The sequence below is a fragment of the Dasypus novemcinctus genome, chromosome 4, assembly GCF_030445035.2.
Source record: "Dasypus novemcinctus isolate mDasNov1 chromosome 4, mDasNov1.1.hap2, whole genome shotgun sequence".
NCBI lineage: Eukaryota > Metazoa > Chordata > Mammalia > Cingulata > Dasypodidae > Dasypus > Dasypus novemcinctus.
Window position 1 is genome coordinate 164,707,498 of NC_080676.1, and position 15,175 is coordinate 164,722,672.

The window sequence follows — 15,175 nt, forward strand, 5'->3', positions numbered from 1 at the left end:
CAACAACCTCTTTCATCAGTGTGGCACATTCACTGCATTTGATGAATATGTTTTGGGGCACTGGTACACAGCACTTATAGTTTACTTTGTAGTTTACACTCTCCCCCAGTCCATTCAGTGGGATATGGTAGGATATATAACGTCCTGCCTCTGTCCCTGCAATATCTATCCTGCAGGACAACTCCAAGTCCCAAAAACGTCACCAGTATCGCACCTCTCCCTGCCGTCAGCGACTCCCGTGGCCACTGTCTCCACATCAATGATACAACTTCTTCCATTGCTAGAGTCACATCAGTTCTATAGTAGAATACCAGTAAGTCCACTCTAATCCATATTTTATTCCTCCATCCTGAGGACCCTGGGATAGCGATGTCCACTCCACCTCTGAATCTAGAGGGGGCTTTGATCCCACATGGCTGATGGATGTGATTTTCCTGCTTGCAGTTGTAGACTCTCTCAGTTCCCTGGTGTGGTGGTTGACCATCCTCACCTCCCTGTTAGCTGGCCCAGGGAAGTCCAGCGAACCAGAGAATAGGTATTGCAACTCTGCTGAGGCTCAGGGCCCAGCTGGCACATGGACAGCCCAGAGATTCAAGTCTCCTGAGCATACACCAACCCCAGCACCAACCACAGGTTGAGTAAAAGTGACAGAAGAGGCCTGTGTAGAAAATACACATCTGAGGCCAACTCCATCACACTCAGGAGCACAAATTCCAAAGTAGGGCCCACTGACAAGACACTGATGTAACATCTTCTGTAACCTAAGTATTTTTTAATATAATTAAAAAATATAGTAGAAAAAAAAGATAAAGGGAAAAGAAACGTATAAGGGATTCCTGTATACTCCCTCCCCCGTCCCCCACGTCTTCCCCTGTTAATCACGTCTTACAATTGTGTGCTACATTTGTGACAGCTGATGAACACCCTGACCAAGGCCTCGTGTACATTGTGGCTTACACTTAGCTCCAAAGCCCTGAAAATGCCCCCTGTTCCACCTCCTCCCCTCCGCCCCTCCGCCCCTCTGGCGGCCACTGTCTTTAGAACCATGTCATTTGTTCTTCTGTTACTATGATGGTGTAAGTTTCCTCTGTCCTTGGCTGCATTCCCCGCTGGAGGATTTGGGGGTGGCGATGCCCGCTCTGCCTGGGACTGAGCGGGGCGTGGATCCCTGGGGCGGGTGGAAGGCACGGCCGTGCTGGCAGGCGTAGGTGCTGCCTGTCCTTTGGGTGGTGGGGGCCTCACCTGCCTGTTAGCTGTCCTGGGCGAGTGATGGACTGGAGAGCAGGTGCCGCTGCCCTGCTGGGGTTCAGGTCACCCGGCACATGAACCTGCCGGAGAGTGAGGTCTCTGGGACCCACAGTGAACAGGCACAGTGCTGGCTACAGGCTCTCGTGAAAGGCCAGAAGAGCCATGTGTAGGACCTTAACGCGGCTGTCCCTGGGGAGACTGGCCGTTGTATGTTCCAAGCCCGTGGTTCTGCCCCAAGCCGTGTGCGCAGTGGACACTGGCTTCAGGCCTGTCGCTGCCCTGGCCCCACCTCGCCCGGCCGGCCGTGGGCTGGAGCGTGTCCTCCTGTCCTGCAGTAGGCAGCGGCAGCGGCGGCTGGTTCCTGGTCGCATCCCTCAGCCCTCGGCAGCCCCGACTCCCTGCAGCCGCCGCCAGACTCGGCCTTTTATCGGTGGAAGGCCTCGAGGGGGCACGGGCGTGATCTTGGCGCAGGGTCCTGCGGCCAGAAGGTCCCCCCCCTCCCCAGGGCCAGATGATGTCTGCTGTGCCCTCCCCGGGCGTGGAGCCCTCCCTGCTCTCCGGCCAGGGCCGTCGCCCCACCAGGGCCTGTGCACCTTCCTCGCCGGCTCCCAGCGGGGGCCCTGCCCCCCGCATCCAGGCTCCCCGTCGACTGCACGGCCACCCCGGGAGCCAAGGGCGCGTGGGCACGCCAGGTGCCCGCTCCTCGCCGCGGCAGGGCAGCTGCCCGGCCCCTTGCTCTGCCCAAGGCGGAAGCCCCAGCAGGGCTCGGCCCTCTGCACCCAGCGCGCCGGTCACCTCGCAGCCTCGGCTCTGCTGAGCCCGGGAGCAGGGCACTTGGTGACCTTGTGCCATCCGCGTCCTGAGCAGAAGCCGACCAAAGCCGTGCAGCGGGTTCCCGTGGGGGAGAAACAGGGCCCGAGGCGGGCCCGCCCATGTGGGAAACGAGGGGCGCCCAGAGCACCCCACGCACTCAGAGCCCCCCGCGGGGCGGGAGCGCTGGCAGCACGCGGGAAGCGCCATGTCCTGCAGAGAGGCCCTGCTGGCCACATCCGGGGCAGCGTCCCACGCGGCGGGGAGCGCGGGGCCCAGGCCGGGGGCTGCGGTCTGTGGCAGCGTGGGCAGGGAGCGCGTCAGAGGGACGCCGGCGCCCGAGGGGCCGCGACAGGCCGGGCCCCCCACTGTGGTCTCTGGACGCCCGAGCCACGGCGGAAGGGGATGGAGGAGCCCACGTGGCCACGGGAGAGCCCCCGGCCAGCCGCCGCGCAGGCCCCCAGGGGCCACGGGGCCGGCCAAGCTCCATCCCTACTCTGGGCCCAGGGTTGTGGCCGCCCGCTCCCAGATGGTCGGCCCAGGAGGCGGCCCACGGCCCTTCTCCGCTGCCTCCTCGCCAGGCCGTCCTGAAACCCCTCGGCCGGGTCCTCTGCTCCTCGCCTCCAGGTCATGCAAGCTCGGCTGGGTGGCATCGCCCACTGCAAAGCCGCGGAGGCCCGGCCTGTCCCCACGCCCTGCCCACATGCGCTCTCGGAGATGTCTCGGCCCGCGTCTGCGCCTGCCCCGCGCCCTCCTCGTCCCTCGTCCCAGTGCCCAGCATCCGCACAGGGGCCTCGGCGCAGGAGCTGCACGCCCTCCTCCTGGCCGCTCCCACTGCTGAGGTCACCTTAGGACCTTCCAGAGGAGACAGCGAGGGCAGCAGCCTGAAGCCTTGCGCCCAGGGCCCCAACTGCCCTTACAGGCCCAGCGGCCACAGGACTCCACTGGGGGGACCCTCCCCAGGACTGGAGGGGACACAGCACTGTCCCCTCCGCGCCCGCGGGGAAGCCGAAGCCGTGCGGGTGCTCGTGCGCACATATCTACCCTCTCCGGCAGCGTGCGAGCTCCGACAGCGGCGTGTCCAGTCTCAGGAGCCCTCCTAGAACTTGGCGAGGGGGTCCCCTTCTTTTGAAACCGGTGAGACCCCGTGGCAACTTGACAAACAGCTTGTGGTGGGGGGACGTGGTGGCGTGAGGGCAAAGTTGGGAGGCGACGGCTGCCCCGGGCCCTAGCTGGCCGTGGTTCCAGCAGTGGCCAGCATCACCTGCCAGGTGTGCGCATGGGCGGGCTTCCAGGCACACTGAGCCCCAGCGCTGCACTGCTCTGGCCACCAGCGGGGCGGGCACAAGCTGTCGAGCCGCCCTCGGAGCTGAGCACTGGGAGCAGACACGTCCGGTGTCCTGGATGCGCATTGGGCTCGCGGGCCTGCTTCGGCCCCGGCGTGCACCCCAGCGGCTGGCGTCACCCCGTCTGCCTGGCCGGGGCTGCGCCCAGGTGGAGGGGGAGGCAGAGGGGCCGTGCCGCCAGGGCAGCAGCTGCCCCAGCAGACACCTGCGCAGGTGGGCGGAGCGTGCCCTCTCCTCGCAGCAGGTGGAGCGGGGCGGAGAGCGCGGCTCCTCGGGGACGGGCGAGGGTTCCCGGGTCACCCTGCTGCCGGGCGCTGCGCAGGGGCTGTCGGCCTCAGGGCATCTTGGGAGGGGGGCGCGGCCTCCACCCAGCTTTCTGGGTCTTGCAGTTGGCTCTCCCCCTCCAGCACCCCCGCACCTTTCCCGTGAGCTCTTCTGGGGCAAACGTACAACCCTCGATTGTTAATGAAATTGGAGGAAAAATCAATACCTCTTTGCAGTTTTAAATAGTACAGTTTAGGGAAGCGGATTTGACTCAATGGATAGAGCATCCGTCTACCACATGAGAGGTCCAGGGTTCAAACCCCGGGCCTCCTTGACCCGTGTGGAGCTGGCCCGAGCGCAGTGCTGATGCACGCAAGGAGTGCTGTGCCATGCAGGGGTGTCCCCGGCGTAGGGGAGCCCCACGCGCAAGGAGTGCGCCCCGTAAGGAGAGCCGCCCAGCGCGAAGGAGGGAGCAGCCTGCCCAGGAATGGCGCCGCACACACGGAGAGCTGACGCAGCAAGATGACACACAAAAAAGAGACACAGATTCCCGGTGTCTCCGAGGGTGCAAGCAGACACAGAACACACAGCGAATGGGCACAGAGAGCAGACAATGGGGTAGGGGGGAAAGGGAGAGAAATAAATAAATCCTTAAAAAAGAAAAAGTACAGCTTATTAGGCCAAATCCATTCAAGCAAAATCTCGATAGAAATCTTTGGAAGTTAGTTCAGGGCAGCTCTGTGCCTCAATTACGGGTTCAGAAGAAAACACTTAGGCGCCTCCAGTGGGGTTTGGCCCACGTCCGATGGGTAGTAGCTGGCCTCTGGGGCCACCCCCACCTACCCCCAACAGCATGGGGCGGAGGCTCGTCGGTCCCCGCGGTGCAGCCCGCACTCCCCACAGCCTCTGCCCAGCCCCTTGGCGGCTGCACCTACTCCAGGGCGGGGGGGACACTCGCAGACCCTCCTCTTCCCCGCAGCCCACCCTGAGGGGGTGCCCGGCGGCACCCAGAGCAGTCTTGGGGGCGCCACCAGGTGGCAGGGACGTGGGTGGATCCGGGGCTGCCCGCCCACTCCCTCCCCTCCGCTGCGGCCCCTCCCCTCCATGCTCCCCGGGTCCACTCCCTGCAGAGAGGGTGGCCCGTGGGGGGACCGGCTGCTTCCAGGGGCCGCAGCACCCCCCCACTTGGGAGCTGCCAGGGCCAGGCGGGCAGCTTGTGTCTGCACTGGTCTGGCCCGCACCGGTCTGGCCTGCCGCGGGCCTCCCCACCGGATACGGGAAGGCGGCCACCACCAGCCACCTGCCGCAGGGCGCCCTGAGCTGGGCAGAGGGGCCGTGGTCAGTCAAAGCCCGGAAGCCGGGTGGGCACCGAGCCTGAGCCCTGGAGCCCATGCGGGCCAGCTGGCCCCGCACCCCGGAAGCAGACCCCCGCATGCCAGGGCTGGGAGCGGAGGCCTCGGGACTGGACGCAGCAGCCCTGGACCAGTGGCGCCAGCTCGGCCAGCAGCGCGCCCGGCGGGCAGCGCGAGGCCCCATGCCACCGGCCCCCCGGGTGGCCGGACAGCTCCCAAGCTACCATCCTTGCCAGAACTGACCAGGCAAGCCCCCCCCCCACCCCTTAAACAGCACAAGTGTGGAGCTGGGTTTGGCCCGAGGAGCTTCCTGTGCGCCCTGCGCTTGGTGGAGCTCCCCTCGGGCGGCTGGCGATGGCCGGCCGCGGCCACCTCTCTCCGGGGGCCATCCGTCTGCGACCCCAGCCTCAACCCTTGGGCGCCTGCTTCCGCTCTCCGCAGGGCTCTGGACTGTTCCTCCTGGAAAAGGGTCCTGCCCGGGCTCCCGCCATGTTGGTCCCACCCCCCGGGTGCGCCTGTCCCGCCACGGCAGGGCTCGGAGCGGGGGCGACGAGAACGCGCCGTCCTGGAGGTTGACGGTGGCCCAGTGTGTTGCTTAGCGCCACGGGCTTGGCCGTAAGCTGGTGAAAGCGCATGTGTCACCACGAGAAGACGACGATGCCCTTCCCGGCTGTGGCGCCGTCGCCCGCAGGCTCTCCCCGCACCCAGACACCGGGCGCGCTGCCCTCGCTGCCCCAGCCGCCGCCGCCCGCTCCTGCCCCTCTTGCCGCCCCCGCCACCCCACGTGCCCTGCGGGGCCCTGGCCCGGAGCGCCCTCCCCGGGGCTCTGCGGCGTCTACGCATGGTCAGTGCACCCTGGGGACAGCCGCCGGGACGCGGCCAGCGCGCACCGAGCATGAGAGCCGCGGGCCTCGACCCACCAACGTGCAGGGCTGGCCAACCCGCGAGGCCAGTGGCGCCCGGGCAGAGAGCCTCGCGCCCCACGGGCCACGGAAGGCGCGGCCTCGTCTGTGTCGCTGATGAGCGTGGCTACTCAGCAGGTGTCCACGTGGCATCTAACGGCCCAACTCGCCGTGTTGATCTCACTCTTTCTGGAACGTTCCTCAGTGCCCGCCAAGTGTGTCGGGAACAGAGACCCCGGATGCTCCCTGCACCCCTGCAGGAAACCTGGGCCCTGGGCCACTCCCAGGGCAGGAGACCCTCGGCGTGTGGCAGGCAGAGCCATGGAACGCCCCGGGAGGCGGGCGGCCCGGAGGGCAGGTGCTGTGTGACGAGCGCAGGTTCCGAGCTCCTCGGGGAGGGCGACCAGCTCCCGGGGTGGGGCGGAGCCACTGCCATTTGGAGTCGCTTTTGAAGCTACCTTGGGGGGCTTGGGCAGGGGCTGTCAGCAGGTGGAATCGCCACCCCAGGTGTGCCCCCCGAGAGCCCGCGGCGCTGGCGCTGGGCCGCCCGTGCTCCTCTGCGCTGAGCATGGGTGGGGACCCCCAGGGGTGACGGGACCCCGGGACTCTCCTGCCCCCCGCCCTGCTGGCCGACTGTGACCCTGCCCCGGCTCCCGCCTTCCCTCCTGGTCCGCATCCCCTGCGGCCTCCTCGGCCCCTGCAAGGGCGACGTGCCCTCCCGGGGGCTCCCCGCGCCGCGCCCACCCCGGTTGCTGGGACCTGCCCCCTTGGCCGCCCCGCCGCGCTTGCATTCAGCCGCAGCGTGCACAGGGCGCCGGGGCTGCATGCGGGCGCCGGGCGGGGGGCGCCGCAGGGCCCAGCCCTGAGGGGACGCCCCGGGCCGTGCCCTGCAGGCCCTCGCCACGGCCCCAGCGCAGCCCAGGCGCCGCCCCGGAGCTGACGGGAGAGTTCCAGCTCGGCCCGGTTTACGGGGCTGTTTCCTCCAGTGCCCTTTTATTTAAAAAACTCACTTTCCTATTGCTTTCTTTTTTTTAAAAAAAGATTTTATTTTTATTTATCTCTCCCCACCCCCGCACCATTGTCTGCCCTCTGTGTCCATTCACTGTGTGTTCTTCTGTGCCGCTTGCACCCTTGGTGGCACTAGGAAACTAAGTCTCTTTTTTGTTGTGTCATCTCACTGAGTCATTTTTTCCGTGTGTGCTGCGACACTCCTGGGTAGGCTGCGCTTTTATCGCACAGGGCGGCTCTCCTTACGGGGCGCACTCCTTGCGCGTGGGGCTCCCCTACGCAGGGGACACCCCTGCGTGGCAGGGCACTCCTTGCGTGCATCAGCACTGCGCATGGGCCAGCTCCACACGGGTCAAGGAGGCCTGGGGTTTGAACTGCGGACCTCCCATGTGGTAGACGGACGCCCTAACCACTGGGCCAAGTCCGTTTCCCTCCTATTGCTTGTAATCAGGACTGAGAGCTTGGGAAATGCTAACAGAAGGCGCTCAGACATTGTAGCTTCCTAGCTTGCTCTCAGGCCAGGCACCTTTCGAGGGACCGCCTTGGTGGCCGGCGCAGCCAGGCCCGAGCCCACAGCTGCCTCCTGGGGCCTTCGCCCTCGCGCCGGCCTCGGCCCCGGCACTCAGCAGCCCCCCACAGCCACAGCGCCCACGGCGCGGGACCCCAGGCCGAGCGCGCAGCACAAAACCGCGCACCTGAGTCAGCGCAGGGCGAGGGCGGCGGAGGGGCGGCCGTGGGCTCGTGGCCCCGAGGGAGGTGGCCCAAGCGGGCTGCGGGGGACAGCCCCGACGGCAGCACGTGTCCCGGCCCGTGCGCGCCCGAGCGGAAAACAACCAAATGCGGCCCCTGGCGCCCCTGGAGAGCGGTCCCCCATGGCCCCGCCCCTCCCAACCAGGGACCGCCCGCTCCTGGGGGCACACGGGTTCCGGGTTCCCCAGGGGCCGCCTGCAGAGCCCCTTTGCCGCGGGGCGATTTCCACGCGGGGATGCTGGGCCCGGGGGCGCGCGCACCGCTGCCTCGATTCCAGCTCCCCGAGCCTCGGGTCGTCACTGTGCCCTCTCCAGGGCCCCGGGGTGGCTGGGGGCCACCGTGCCGAGCTGCCACCACCGGCCGCGCGGGTCACTCCTGGCGGATGTGGCGGGGAGCACCGGGCGCGGGGGGCGGGGGCGGCTCCAGGTCCCCCTCGAGGAGCGCCCCTTGCTGCTGGGGGCCTCTCCGCCACCCGCGCCCTCCTGCGCTGACGCCGGCGCTGCCGGGCCCAGGGCCTGGGTATGCGGGGAGCCCGGCCCCTCTGTCCCGCCCCTGCCTGCACCCCACCTTTCCGGGCTGAGGACACCCGCCGCTGCCTGCCCAGGGCAGCGCGGGAGGCGCAGCGGCGCCTGAGTCCTCGCAGCAACGGGGAGCCTGGGTGCCGGGGGAGCCCTGCGCCGCGGCCCCGCCCCAGCCCGCAGAGAAACCCCCCGCTTGTCCTCACGGGAAGCAGGGCCTGCCCCTCGCAGGCGCAGCCGCCGCCAGGGTGCAGCTTCCGCAGCGCCCGAGCTGCCCAGGGCCCAGAGCTGGCCACGCGCGGGCGTGTGGGAAAGGCTCACCTGCCCGCACCCGTCGTGGCTCCATTCCAAGGCTCGCTGGGGCGCCTGCGTCCTTCGAGGCGGGGCGGGACTGCTCCCCAATAAGCTACGACCGGAGGTGCTCCGTCAGCAATGGCAGAGGTTGGGGGGGACAGCCTGTCCTGTGCCCCCACTCGCCCCTCCCTGGAGTCAGGGCTGCCATGGACGGACGTGCGGGCTGCAGACTGCGCAACTCCAGGTCACCGTGCCCGCCAGTCCCCACGGTGTGCGCCCACGTGTCTCAGCTTCCCTCCAGCCTCCACGTCCCCGGCCTGCCCGGGTCAGCCCCGCGGACGTCACGTGCAGAGGCCCTCGGCCCCGCGTCCTTCCTGGCACCGCAGGGCTCCTGCCAGCTCCCTCCCCTCAACCTGCGCGCACAGCAGCCCCGAGCAGCGCTTCGCGCATCAGATCCGCCCTGCTCCCTCAGCGCCCCCGCCCGCCTCCGCTGCGGTCCCGACCCGGCCCCCGGGCCCTGCTGGCCCCCACCGCCCGGCTTTGCTGCACACGTGCCCCCCGGCGCTCCCCTCCGGTCCTCGACATACCCGGTGCACTCGTGCCTCGGGGACTTTGCGCTGCTCTGCCCGCCCCCCGTGGCACCCGCCGGGCAGCGCTTCCCCCCCAGTCCCTCGTCGTCCCCTCCGGCCCTCACCACCCCTGTCTGCCTCTCCTTGGTGCCACTTCCCACCCTTGAGTCCTCCACAACTGCTCGCTCGGCTTGGGTCGAACCGAGCCCTGAGCCGGGTGTCGTGGGTGTTGTGGCCTCCCAGGAGAGGGGGCCTTTGGGGGAGTGAGCAGCCGAGATGCGGCCAAGCTGGAGTGGGTGGGCCCCGTGGGACCTCCGAGGAGGGAGGGAGAGTGGGCCCCGCTGGTCGGGGACAGCCAGGGGGCCACGTGGCGGAGGCCACCACCCGCCACGGAGCCACGGCCCAGCCACGAGGGCGGGAGGGAGCCTTGGCTTGGCCTCCTGGCCTCCAGGACGGGGGGCAGTGCCTCCCCTTGGGGTGCTGGCCCAGCAGCGGGCGGGCGCGTGCCTCTCACGGCCGCAGTCCCAGGCCTGGCGACAGGGGCTTGAGACGCGTCCTTGAATGGACGAGGTGCTGGGGCCCGCCGCCTTCCCAAGAGCTGCGCCGACTCCCTCCGTGCGGGTGAAGGCCCCGTGACCCAGGGCTGGCACCCCGCCCTCCACGGCCGCCGCCGCCTTCCACATGCCACCCCCTGTCCCGGGGGGGGCCTCGCCCAACTTGACAAGGGCCCCCTGGGGGGGGAGAAGGAGACCCCTGCCTGGCGGGCGGCGGGGGGCTGGGCCACGGGGCTGACGTCAGCAGCAGGGCTCCGGGCACAGAGCGTCGCCTGGTGGTACCTTGACGTGGACACTTTGCTCAGCCTTGGAACCGCAAGCTTTTAAGCTGATAAATCCTTGTAAAAGTCAAAAAACAACAACCAAAAAACCCGACCGCGAGCACGAGCGAGGCTCGTCTCCTGGGAAGATTTCTGGCGTGTCTGGGGAGACGTGGGGGCACCCTGGACTGTCCCCGCACCTGGTCTCGACCCCCAGCTGTCTCCTCTGCGCCAGGTCGGAGCCCCCTCCCCACGTTCCGCTGGCGTGGCTGCCCGACCGAGGCTGCTGTCCTGCTGCCCTCGCAGCCGGGTGAGGCCACGGCGCTAAGAGCAGGCGCTGGCGGCCGCCGTGCTGGCGCAGAGCAGAGAGGGGTCTTAGCCCCAAGCCCACACGTGTCCCCGCTGGGGCTGCGTCCTGCCTCTGCCTGGGGAAGCCACACCCCCTCAGGGCTGCATCTGCCAGAGGAGTTGCCTTTTCCAAATTCACCCAAAAGCAACCTGTGTGCTGCCCGCCAGCTCAACCAATAGGGCATAAATGAAAATATTGTGTGCGACTTCAGGAAGCGTCCGTCACGAGAGGATGCACACTCTTTACTCCCTTTTCTTCCTGCTGGCTGGAATGTCGACATAATGGCTGGTGCTCAAGCAGCCATCTTAGGTCATGAGGATGGAGGAGCAGCAAGGTGGAAAGGTCCTGGGTCCCTGAGGGTGATGGAACTGCCATATTGGTTTTGGCCTGTTGACCTCTGGACTGTGACCCAGAAAGACATATAAGCCTCTGTATTAGCCAAAGGAGTGCTGGAGCAAAATACCAGAAATCAGTTGGTTTTTATTAAGGTATTTATTTGGGGTAGGAGCTTACAGATACCAGGCCATGAAGCATAAGTTACTTCCCTCCCCAAAGTCTATTTGGAGCAAGATGGCTGCCAACGTTTGCGAGGGCTCAGGCTTCCTGGGTTCCTCTCTTCCCAGGGCTCGGTTCTCTCCTGGCTCAGCCCCTCTTCTTTCCCCACAAGGCCAGCTGTAGACTCTCAGGCAACCAGCTCTGTCTCTCTCCCGGGCCAATTCTCTCCGGGCTCAGCTGCTCTACTCCTCTGCGTGCTTCCTTCCCGGGCTCCAGCTCAAAACTCCAGCACCAAGTCTCCAACATCAAAACTCCACCTCTGTCCTTTATCTGTGAATCCCACCCACCAAGGGGTGGGCACTCAGCACCCTACCAACATGACCCAAGCAAAGCCCTGATCATCACTTAATCACACCTAAGTACAGACCAGTTTGCAAACATAATCCAAAATTTATTTTTGGAATTCATAACCGTATCAAACTGCTACAGCCTCTCTAGTGTCAAGTTGTCATCTAGGGTTTTATGTCACTTGCAACAGAATGAAATTAGAACTGATCCGGAGCGTCGGGCGCTCGTTATCGCGTGGAAGACCCCGCGAAGCCCTGTGAGAAGAAACGCATTAACCTGGCTTCACCCAGTGCTGCCGAGCCGAATCGGCTGAAGAATTCCTCCTGCCAGCAGCTGTTTCCCCACGGGCGGCCTTGTTGGGAGGGCGCAGGCAGCTCCACACAAGGGGAGATTGTTCCTGTTCGTAATTACTCCATTTCAAAGCAGATTTTCCAAAGAACTTAATCTGGAATGCCTGGGTTGGGACATTCTGGGCTCCTGGGTTCCCATTTCTTAATGAGGGGGAGAGACAAACACATTAAGCAGTCTTGGGGACAGATACTGTGAAATCTCTTTGTTTTTTCATGTTTCTCAAAAAATTTTTGACTTATTTTGAGATACTTTCAAACTGACAGGACAGTTACAAAAATAAAACAAACCCTGTCCAGAGCACACGTTGCCCACCCACCCCCAGAAACTCCATTTATCATCTATCCCAACTATCCACCTCTCTGCGTGTCCAGCGATCGAGCTGCCTATCGGCCCCTTTTCTTTTTCTTTTTTTTTTTTTAAAGATTTATTTATTTATTTAATTACCCCCCTCCCCCGGTTGTCTGTTCTCTGTGTCTTTTTGCTGCGTCTTGTTTCTTTGTCCGCTTCTGTTGTCGTCAGCGGCACGGGAAGTGTGGGCGGCGCCATTCCTGGGCAGGCTGCTCTTTCTTTCACGCTGGGCAGCTCTCCTTACGGGGCGCACTCCTTGCGCGTGGGGCTCCCCTACACGGGGGACACCCCTGCGTGGCAGGGCACTCCTTGCGCGCATCAGCACTGCGCATGGGCCAGCTCCACACGGGTCAAGGAGGCCCGGGGTTTGAACCGCGGACCTCCCATGTGGTAGGCGGACGCCCTAACCACTGGGCCAAAGTCCGCTTCCCCATCGGCCCATTTTCTGGACCCTTGTGAGTAGGCGGTACACGTGCTCCATGGACATTTCCTCAGAGCAAGGAACTTCCCCACGTGGCCACCCTAAGGGCAGCGATCAAGTTCAAGAACTTGAACACTGATGTGAAGTTACAGTCCATAGTCCCGGTTTTTCTTATGTCCCGATAATGTCCCTTGGAGCCTTTTCTCCTCCCCTCCTTGAGCCCATCCAGCATCAGGTGTTGCATTTTTTTGTCGCTGTCTCTTTAGTTGCTCTCTTTTTTAATTGTGGGGACGTATGTGCAGCATGAACGTCCCCCCCCAGCCCCTCCCCAGCAGGCCACTCGGGGGTTAATCACCGCCGTATCGCTGCGGCGCCCGCACCAGCTTCCCGCTCCTCGGGCACTGCTTTCCCTGCCCCCTGCCCCGCCCTGGCTGACTGCGCTCTCAGTGGTCTCCAGGGCTCCCCAGTTTCTCAAAAGAATCTCTCCTCAAGGAACGAGCTTTTGGAACTGCTCCCCCCAGGAGCGGGGTTTAGCCCAATTGCAGAAGCAGTGTGATACAAGTCCAAGGGTGGAGGTCCCAGGGAGCAAGCAGCCTTGCGTGTGTGTGCACGTGTGTGCACGTGTGTGTGTGTGTTTGCACGTGTGCATGCATGTGCTCTACCCTATTTAACTCTGAAAACTTCCAGAAGACGCGAACGGTGCCTGCCGGGAGGGCGCAGGCAGAGGGGGAGAAGTGTGATAACAAAGATACCGGTTCCTGAGACCTGCCTTGGTTGCATCCGATCTAGCTCTTCCGACACTAAACATCTGTGAGGGCGGCTGTGACACGCCCCTTCATAGCATGGAAGGGAGGCAGCTTGCCCTGCGCAGCCTGCCGAGAAGCGGCAGGATCCAGATTTGAATCTGGGTTGACCTGGGTCCAGAGCCGCCGCGTCGCCGGGAGGACCGACACCTGCCAGCGGGCGCGGTGACGAAGGCAAGAGCGCGCGGGAGAGCTGCTGGCGGGCCAGGCCCCCCTCCTGCCCCGTCCTCCAGCTCTTCCCACACCCAGAGCTGGGGCCCCGGCCAGGGCGCGGGGGACTCACGCGCCCTGACCAGAGAATTTTAATGGCCATGATAATTTTTATTCATTGATTCATTTAACAAATATTTATTAAGTACCAAATGTGTATTCTAGGAACTGGGAATAGAGCAGTGAACCAAAAGCAAAGTCCGCCTCCATGTACTTGTACTCTGGTAGACAGAAATAGAAAACAAGCAGGCGATTACATATATTTATATATAATGTGCATTCATATGTATTTACGATTATTAGATGGAAACTCATGATCAGCCTCTCTCATAAGGAGACACTAAAGCAGAGAACTGGGGCAGTGAAGAGAGAAAGCTGTGCTGACACATCCGCAGGAAGGACTTAGAGCAGCTAGTGCAAGGGCCCTGGGGCGGGGGCTGTGGGAACAGTTCAACGGTTCCTCAAAGTTAAATAAAGAATTTATTATATCACCCAGAAATTCTCCTAGGTGTATATCCCAAATAACTGAAGCCAGGGTCTCAAAGCGGCTTGTCCAGCAATGCTCATAGTAGCCCAACTCACTACGGCCAAAAGGTGGGAGCAGCCCAAGTGTCTACTAACCGACGAATGGCGCAAAGCAAGGTGGACTATCCCGAGCATGGGCTATTATCCAGCCGTGAAAAGAAGCGAAGTCCTGGAGCATGCTGCAGTATGGAGGAAACTTGAAAACACTAGGCCGAGTGGAAGAAGCCGGACACAAAAGGACAAATATTGTGTAATTACACTTAAACGAATTAGGCTAAGCAAAGTTGTAGAGACAGCAGATTAGAGGTTCCGGGGGCGGGGGAGGGAGATGGGGAGTTACGGCTTAGGAGGTGGAGAGCTTCTATTTCGGGGAATGAACGTTTTAATAAACGGAAGGTGGTGATGGTAGCACAACATTGATAAGTAATTAATGCCATTCAATTGTACACTTAAAAATGGTTCAAAGGATAAATTTTGTTAGATGTGTGTTACCCCGAGAAAAAGATGTGTGATCCAACACTCGTTACAGCAAAACAGCAGTGCATGTTGAGGGACAGATACAGGTGAAGGGAAAGGAAGAGATGGACGCCACGAATCCAGGTGAGTGGCTTCGCAGAGAGCCACGCACAGGCCCCAGCGGCCTTTGTGAGCTTTTATTTCTTAAACGGTGGTTACATATATCATTCCCTACACCTTTTTATGTGTCCAAAATATTTCAATAAGACATCAATATGTTGAGCGAAAAATGTCAAATATAGTACTGATGATTCCACTTCCGTGAAATTGATTAGCTTCCTGAGGCTGCCAGGAATGATTAAGTCCTTGTGACAGCTGGCCAGGTGATAGTGTCCAGTTGTTTGGTCAAGCAAGCACCAGTCCAGTTGCTTCTGGGAGGACATTTTGTGTATTTTTATGAGTTAGTTGATTGCATCTCTGGCAGGTAGCGTCAACTATCAACTGAGGAGATGACCTTCGACAATGAGAGACATCTCATCTAATCAGTTGAAGGCTTTAAAAGAAAAAGTGATGATTTCAGCAGTCAGAAGAGAAAATTTCCATCTCTATTTCAGCCAGCCAGCTTCTCCCAGGGAATTCATCAAGACCTTCACTGGAAATCCCAACTTGAGGCCTGCCATATGGAATTTGGACTTGCCAATCCATTGGTTGGATGAGCCAATTCCCATAATAAATTTTATGATATTTACATATATGTCGTCTGTTAATTCTGTTTCCCCAGAGAACCCTGACTAATACAGACTGTGGTAACAGGAGTTGTTCTTGAGAAACAGTCTTAAGGATGAGATTTCCGAATCGGTTCTGAGGTTTTTGGAATTGATTCTCTAATCCGATTAGATTCAAAGGCACTGAGGACTGTATTTCCAACAACCAAGATGGCACCCTCCTTGGTGGACAGCAGCCTGTGCCAGGACACGTGGTAAAGTCTTCTCAC